We start from the raw sequence: 6,000 nt of genomic DNA, 5'->3' as shown, positions 1-6,000 counted from the left end.
GTTTCAAATACCTTACCAAGAGAAGATGTGATAGCTATTGGTCTGTAATTGGAGGGGTCAGACGAACTTCCTTTCTTCGGAACTGGGTGGATATTGGCTTCTTTCCATGAATTTGGGAATAAAGAAGTACGTATGCATAGTCTGAATAATTTAGCTAGGACAGAGGCAAGTTCAGGGGAACACTTTTTCAAAACAATTGGCGGAATTCCATCTGGACCTGGAGCTTTGTTGGTAGGTAAATTGTCTAGGATGGATTTTACAAATCTTGTCTGTATTTTAAGTGGGGCAATTTCGGGAGAATCAAGTTCCAGTACTGAGACATTCTGGCTGGTATCATCTATGGTAGAGTTTCTTGCAAAGGTACTAGCAAAGATATCTGCTTTCCCACGTGGGTCATTTGTAATATTGCCATCTGAAGATTTTAGTGGGGGAATGGAAGATGACTTGTTAAAGTTATTATTGAAAGAATTAAGAGTTGACCAGAATATTCTGTTGTCATTAGGGTTGTTAAGTAGTTTTGATGCTTGCTTTTGAAGAAAGTTTGATTTAGATAGATTTAATACAGCTTTTGCATGATTTCTAGCAATTTTAAATTGGGAGAGTGATTCAGGTGTTTTTGATTTTAAGTAAGAGTTATATGCTAATGACTTTTGGGCTGTTGCTCTGGCACAATTGCCAGAGGCTGAGCACAGGAACCTGCAAGTAGTAATGCAATAAAGAGCTTGAGGAAAGATATTAGCGGTTGGATGATGTACAGTAGGAGGCATATCTTCACGCTGGGCCAGTAGGTGTGACATAAGCCTGAGTGTCTGGCAATACTGTATGTAGAAGTGTTGACAGGCATGTACGAGTATTTAAATGGCCTATGTTTAACATTCAGAGACATACTCGGAACATACTGTTCTCTATGTAATGTAGGTAACAATCACCTGAAATCTATCTATCTATCTATTGCCAGACGCCTCAATCCCGTTTGGGGTGGCCACAAACAAATCGCCTCCAAGTCGCCCTGTCCCCCACCATTTCACTCCCCTGCTCCCAACTCATACCCCCTTCTCTCATACACCTCTCCACCCCATCCCTCCATCTCATCCTCGGCCTCCCCCTCCCTCTTCCCCCCTCCACCTCACTCACATACACTCTCTTCGTCAATCTCTCACCCTCCATCCTCTCCACATGACCAAACCACCTCAGTGTGTTCCTCATAACGCTTTCTATCACATCCACATCCACACCACAACGCTCCTTTATATCCTCATTCGTCAGCCTGTCTCTCCATGTGACTCCACAGGCTCCTCTTAAATAACTCATTTCCACTGCTCTCACTCTTGACTTGTGTCCTTCCAGCAACGTCCAAGCTTCACTTTCATACGTTAGAGTTGGTATCACAATACTGTCATGTAGTAACTTTTTCACTTCCATGCTCACATCCCTGTTTCTTATCACTGCTTTCAAGGAACCAGCAACCTTTCTTCCCTGCTGTACCCTTTCAAGCACTTCACCCTCCAAACCTCCATCCTTACTCATCACACTACCCAAGTACTTAAACGTACTCACATTTTCCATTTCCTCACCATCCAACCTCGCTGTACATTCACTGACTTCACTTCTGTCGTAGACCATCACTTTACTCTTCCCTACATTCACCTTTAGATTCCGTTTCTTACACACTCTCCCAAACTCATCCACCAAGCCTTGCAGCTCCCCTTCATCTTCACTCAACAACACAGTATCATCTGCAAACAACAGTACAGGGAGTTTCCAAACACTGTCCTCTCTCACCAGGGCCACTCCAACATCCACTACCCTACCTTGTACCTCTTTTATTACCCCATTCATGTACAGATTGAACAACCATGGAGACATGACACATCCCTGTTGCAAACCAACCTTCAAAGAGAAAAATTCACTTAGTTTACCATCCAGACGCACTGCAGCCTTAGCACCATCATACATACTCGTCACCTGAAATGCTGAATGTAAAAAACTGATGGTGTGAAATGCCGAATGAAAATATAGCATACTCTCGGTGTTAATTCCCTTCCGGTCTTCCCCCTACCCCTCCCTCTGTCCCCCCCTTCACTCTGTCTCACCCCTCCCTCTTTACTTCCTTCCCTCCACCAACTTGTTATCCCTCTCTTTCATTTTTACCTTTTTCCCACAGCGTCTCCTGCAACCTCTGTTGCTACACATTCATTTTCTTTAGGAGATAGCATGCTTGTTACACCTTCCTTATTCGTGACACATTTAATGATTCATATTAACATGATATTGTCACAGTATCAACACAAGTACAACCATGGTTTATCATTATTATTCCCCTCTCATCGCCATGCTCTCGTCCCCTTTCTCATCCTTTTCTCTACAGTCTCCCCTCCATTATTCATGACAGCCCCAAGATAAAGGTAGCTTTGGGGTCTGGCATTAGGGTTATATTTATATGTTGCTCCCTATCTACATCCCATTCAATGTCTTCCCAATTTATTCTCCCCATCACACTCTCACAGCCTCTTCTAATGCCCCTTGGCATGCATGTAACGTCACGGCGATATGGGTTTATATTATGTAAGCAGTCACTCACCCTTTCATATGTATCGAACTCTACAAAGATTAGGCCGTTCCCAAAGGCCCGGCAGTGCTTGTTTTCGTGGTGCGCTAACAAAATGTATTCGTATGTCACACGTAATGTACACACATGCCACCAGTGGTACCCTGATTCCTGCATGCCCACGAATTTCATGTCATGGGGAGATCTTATACAGCATGAAGTATTAGCAACAGCAACGATGTTTTGATGGCAGGGTATTTACGCTTGGATTCGAACCTGCATTATCAGACTTACTATTTCAGTACGATGACCTATAGGCAACACGTCCCCCTGCAGCATATGGTGCAAAATCTTTCGTGAGGCGTATAGATGAATCAAACATCTCTCTCCTCTCATTCATTACCCACCGTTTACTGACTCCAGTTATATTACATCAGTATCATGCAGTATTAGTGCGCGTCTGTGTCCTGAGACACTGAAGTGGATAACCCTTACCGAGGTGTCGATCACTTGGTGTTTCGTAAGTCAACGTGGTTTTAATACCCTTAACCGAAGTGTGGGAATGAAGACATCTTCCAGTATCATCTTTTTCTTCTTGAATTATTTGCATCCGTAGGTTATGGTCACCCTGCAGTTGGGAGTATATATTGCAAAAGTGTTTTTTACGAGGGTCGTCAAAACTAAAGCGTAATCAGGAATGTCGGCGCCCGAGAATAAAGAATTACGCTATTGAAAGCGAGGGAGATGAGCGATCGGGAAGAAGGGATGAAAAAAGATGGGAAAGGGAGACAGTAGGGATAAAGGAAAGAGGAGGGGTAACTGGCTGGGGGAAGGACAGCGGTAGGGAGGGGAGGAGAGTGGAAGGGGTGGACAGAGGGAGGGGTAGGGAGAGACCAGAAGGGAATTGGCACTGAGGGTATACTGCATTTTCATACGGCATTTCATACCATCAGTTAACTGCATTCAGCATTTCAGATGATTATTGCCTACATTACATAAACAACAGAGTATTTCGAGCATGTCTCTGAAAGTTAAAAATAACCATAGGCCATTAAAATACTCGTACATCTATCAGCTCTTCTACATATATTATTGCCAGACACTTAGGCTCAGTTCATATCATCGTTCGTTCGTTTAAAGTTTTCTGCACTTATAGCGCAGGCCGGGCCATCCATTAGCCCGGTATTTCATATCAGCTAGCCCAACGCGAAGTTATGCCTCCGACTGTGCACCTTCCAGCACTTCCACCTGTTAGAGTCAGCGTTGTTAATTCCATCTCTCCGTGAGTGCGACCCCTGAGTTTAGAGTCAGTAGTGGTGAGGGTGAAAGGCGAAGGCGGTGCATGGGGTGGGACGTAGGGAGGATGATGGGGTTTGGCGCTTGATGGGAGTAGGCAGACTAGTGGCATAGGATAAACGAAGGACGTGTCTACACCAAAATACCTAGTACACCCAAGAAAACTTAAGAAAAACATACAGGTATAACATGGTCACAATTTAATTAAATAGTTAACCAGAGAATAGGTTAATCCAGCACGACGTAAACTCTGCTTACAGACACACACCCACACACACACACACACACAGGAAATAATATATATATATATTTTTTTTATGCATGTGGAAGTGATGTTTCTTGACCAGTGTTTTCGAGAATATTGTCATGTCCGTCGATTTCGGAAAAATCACATAAACAATTGTCATATGATAGAAGGATGTGTGTGCTGCAAACTGGAAGGTGGTGTGTGTGTGACAAGGTGACGTGACGTTCGAACCTTGGTATGTGTGGCTTTAGATGCTATCAGGCGGCGTTACATCAAGCAGTACCAGTTTATATTCCGGAAAAACGTGTACACGGCCAACACCGGTTTGTCAAGTGTTGCCAGTTCGTAAGTTATCAGTCTCGCACAGAATATTGAATGAACAAGCTGACGGAAACAAGTAATATTTAAAATATAACATAATATGCATCGTTCTTCACCCTTTATATTTTGTCCTAATCAAAGCAACACACTGGGAAGAAAGCCATTGGTCCATGGGTGGTTCACAATACTAAAATATCGCACGAGAGAGGATGAGTTTCCGACACGCAGTTATTGCTCCAACAAAAGTTTAACACGAGCTATATATACACACGTGCTTGCCCGCAGACGTTTGCTGCACTAACTAATAGCCTTTTCATCACAAAATGTTTGCAAATACCATTATCTTGTTTCCGTTGTGCTCTTGAACCCACAATGACGATTCTGACCTAAAAGTCGAAAAAAAAAAAAGCACACATTCGTGTGTCACGATTTCCGACACTTTCGCGCCGTCACGTCGCGTGTTATCGCCAGTATTTGTTTGTTTGTTTTTTTTTGGGGGGAGGGGGCACTCTCTGGACTTACTCCGACCTAATACAAAAAGAATTTGGTCGACCTCTATTACGTTCTCATGAAAGAAACGAGCAAACGCACTGACAGGTATTTTCGTGTCGCGATTTAAGAATTTTGCGCCGAAACGTCGCGCGCGATCACCAAAGTTTTTGCTTGGTAGTTTTCTGACACTCCCAGGACTTACCCGGCCTAATGCAAAAAGAATTGGGTCGATGTCTATTATCGTTCTCGTGAAAGGAACGAAAAGCGCACAGACATGCACACACACATGCTGATTTTATTTTTAGATAAAAAATAAACTGCATATAGCTCGTAGTTCTTTTCACTTATTTTTTAAAACAAAGCAAGATATATATATATATATATATATATATATATATATGAAAACCATACATACACCACAGGAATTATATTGCCATTAGTGGCACTCCACCTGACTGGGAGAGCAATCAGCAACAACTTATTCGTATACAATCATTCGTCTAGTAAAGTGTAATATAAAGTTGAAACTTTCGGGTCATAAACTAAATTAAAACCAATAAAATGCCTTTGTCGGCAAGGTACGAGCGAAGCCATTGAAATCCGAAAGCACTGAAATGTCGCCTTACACCCCGAGGATCTAGAGTATATTGATGGCTATCTGCCTACCAAGTTTCATGCCTTTACCACAAACTGTCTGGCATGTGGCCCTGTTTTGAAGATTTTCGACATGCTGCACTTGTTGCGTGTCACGTGCCACGTGCATCATTGGATGTGATGAAACCTGCCAAAAAAAACAAATCTTAAAGAATTGGACTATCATATGGTGCAAACCACTTGGTGGTAGGCCCTGTGGTTGCTGAGATATAAGCTTTTCAAAAGCGTTACGGTCGGGTCGGGTCGGGTCAGGCTGGGCTGGTTCGGGCTGGACCGGGTAGGGCTGCTCATATGTGAGAAAATGCCACTGCTGACGAGAGACCCGAGAGGGCTTCGCCCTCGCTCGTAATTATTTAGAAGACCACACAGACACAGTCATTTAACAGTCATGCCGATAATGATAAACATCAAAGTAGAATGATGGGATGGTTGGAACTAATCA

Source organism: Coenobita brevimanus, chromosome 26, assembly GCF_032717465.1.
Source record: "Coenobita brevimanus isolate Jiangsu-jjx chromosome 26, ASM3271746v2, whole genome shotgun sequence".
Classification (NCBI taxonomy): Eukaryota; Metazoa; Arthropoda; class Malacostraca; order Decapoda; family Coenobitidae; genus Coenobita; species Coenobita brevimanus.
Note: the sequence above shows the minus strand (reverse complement) of the source record.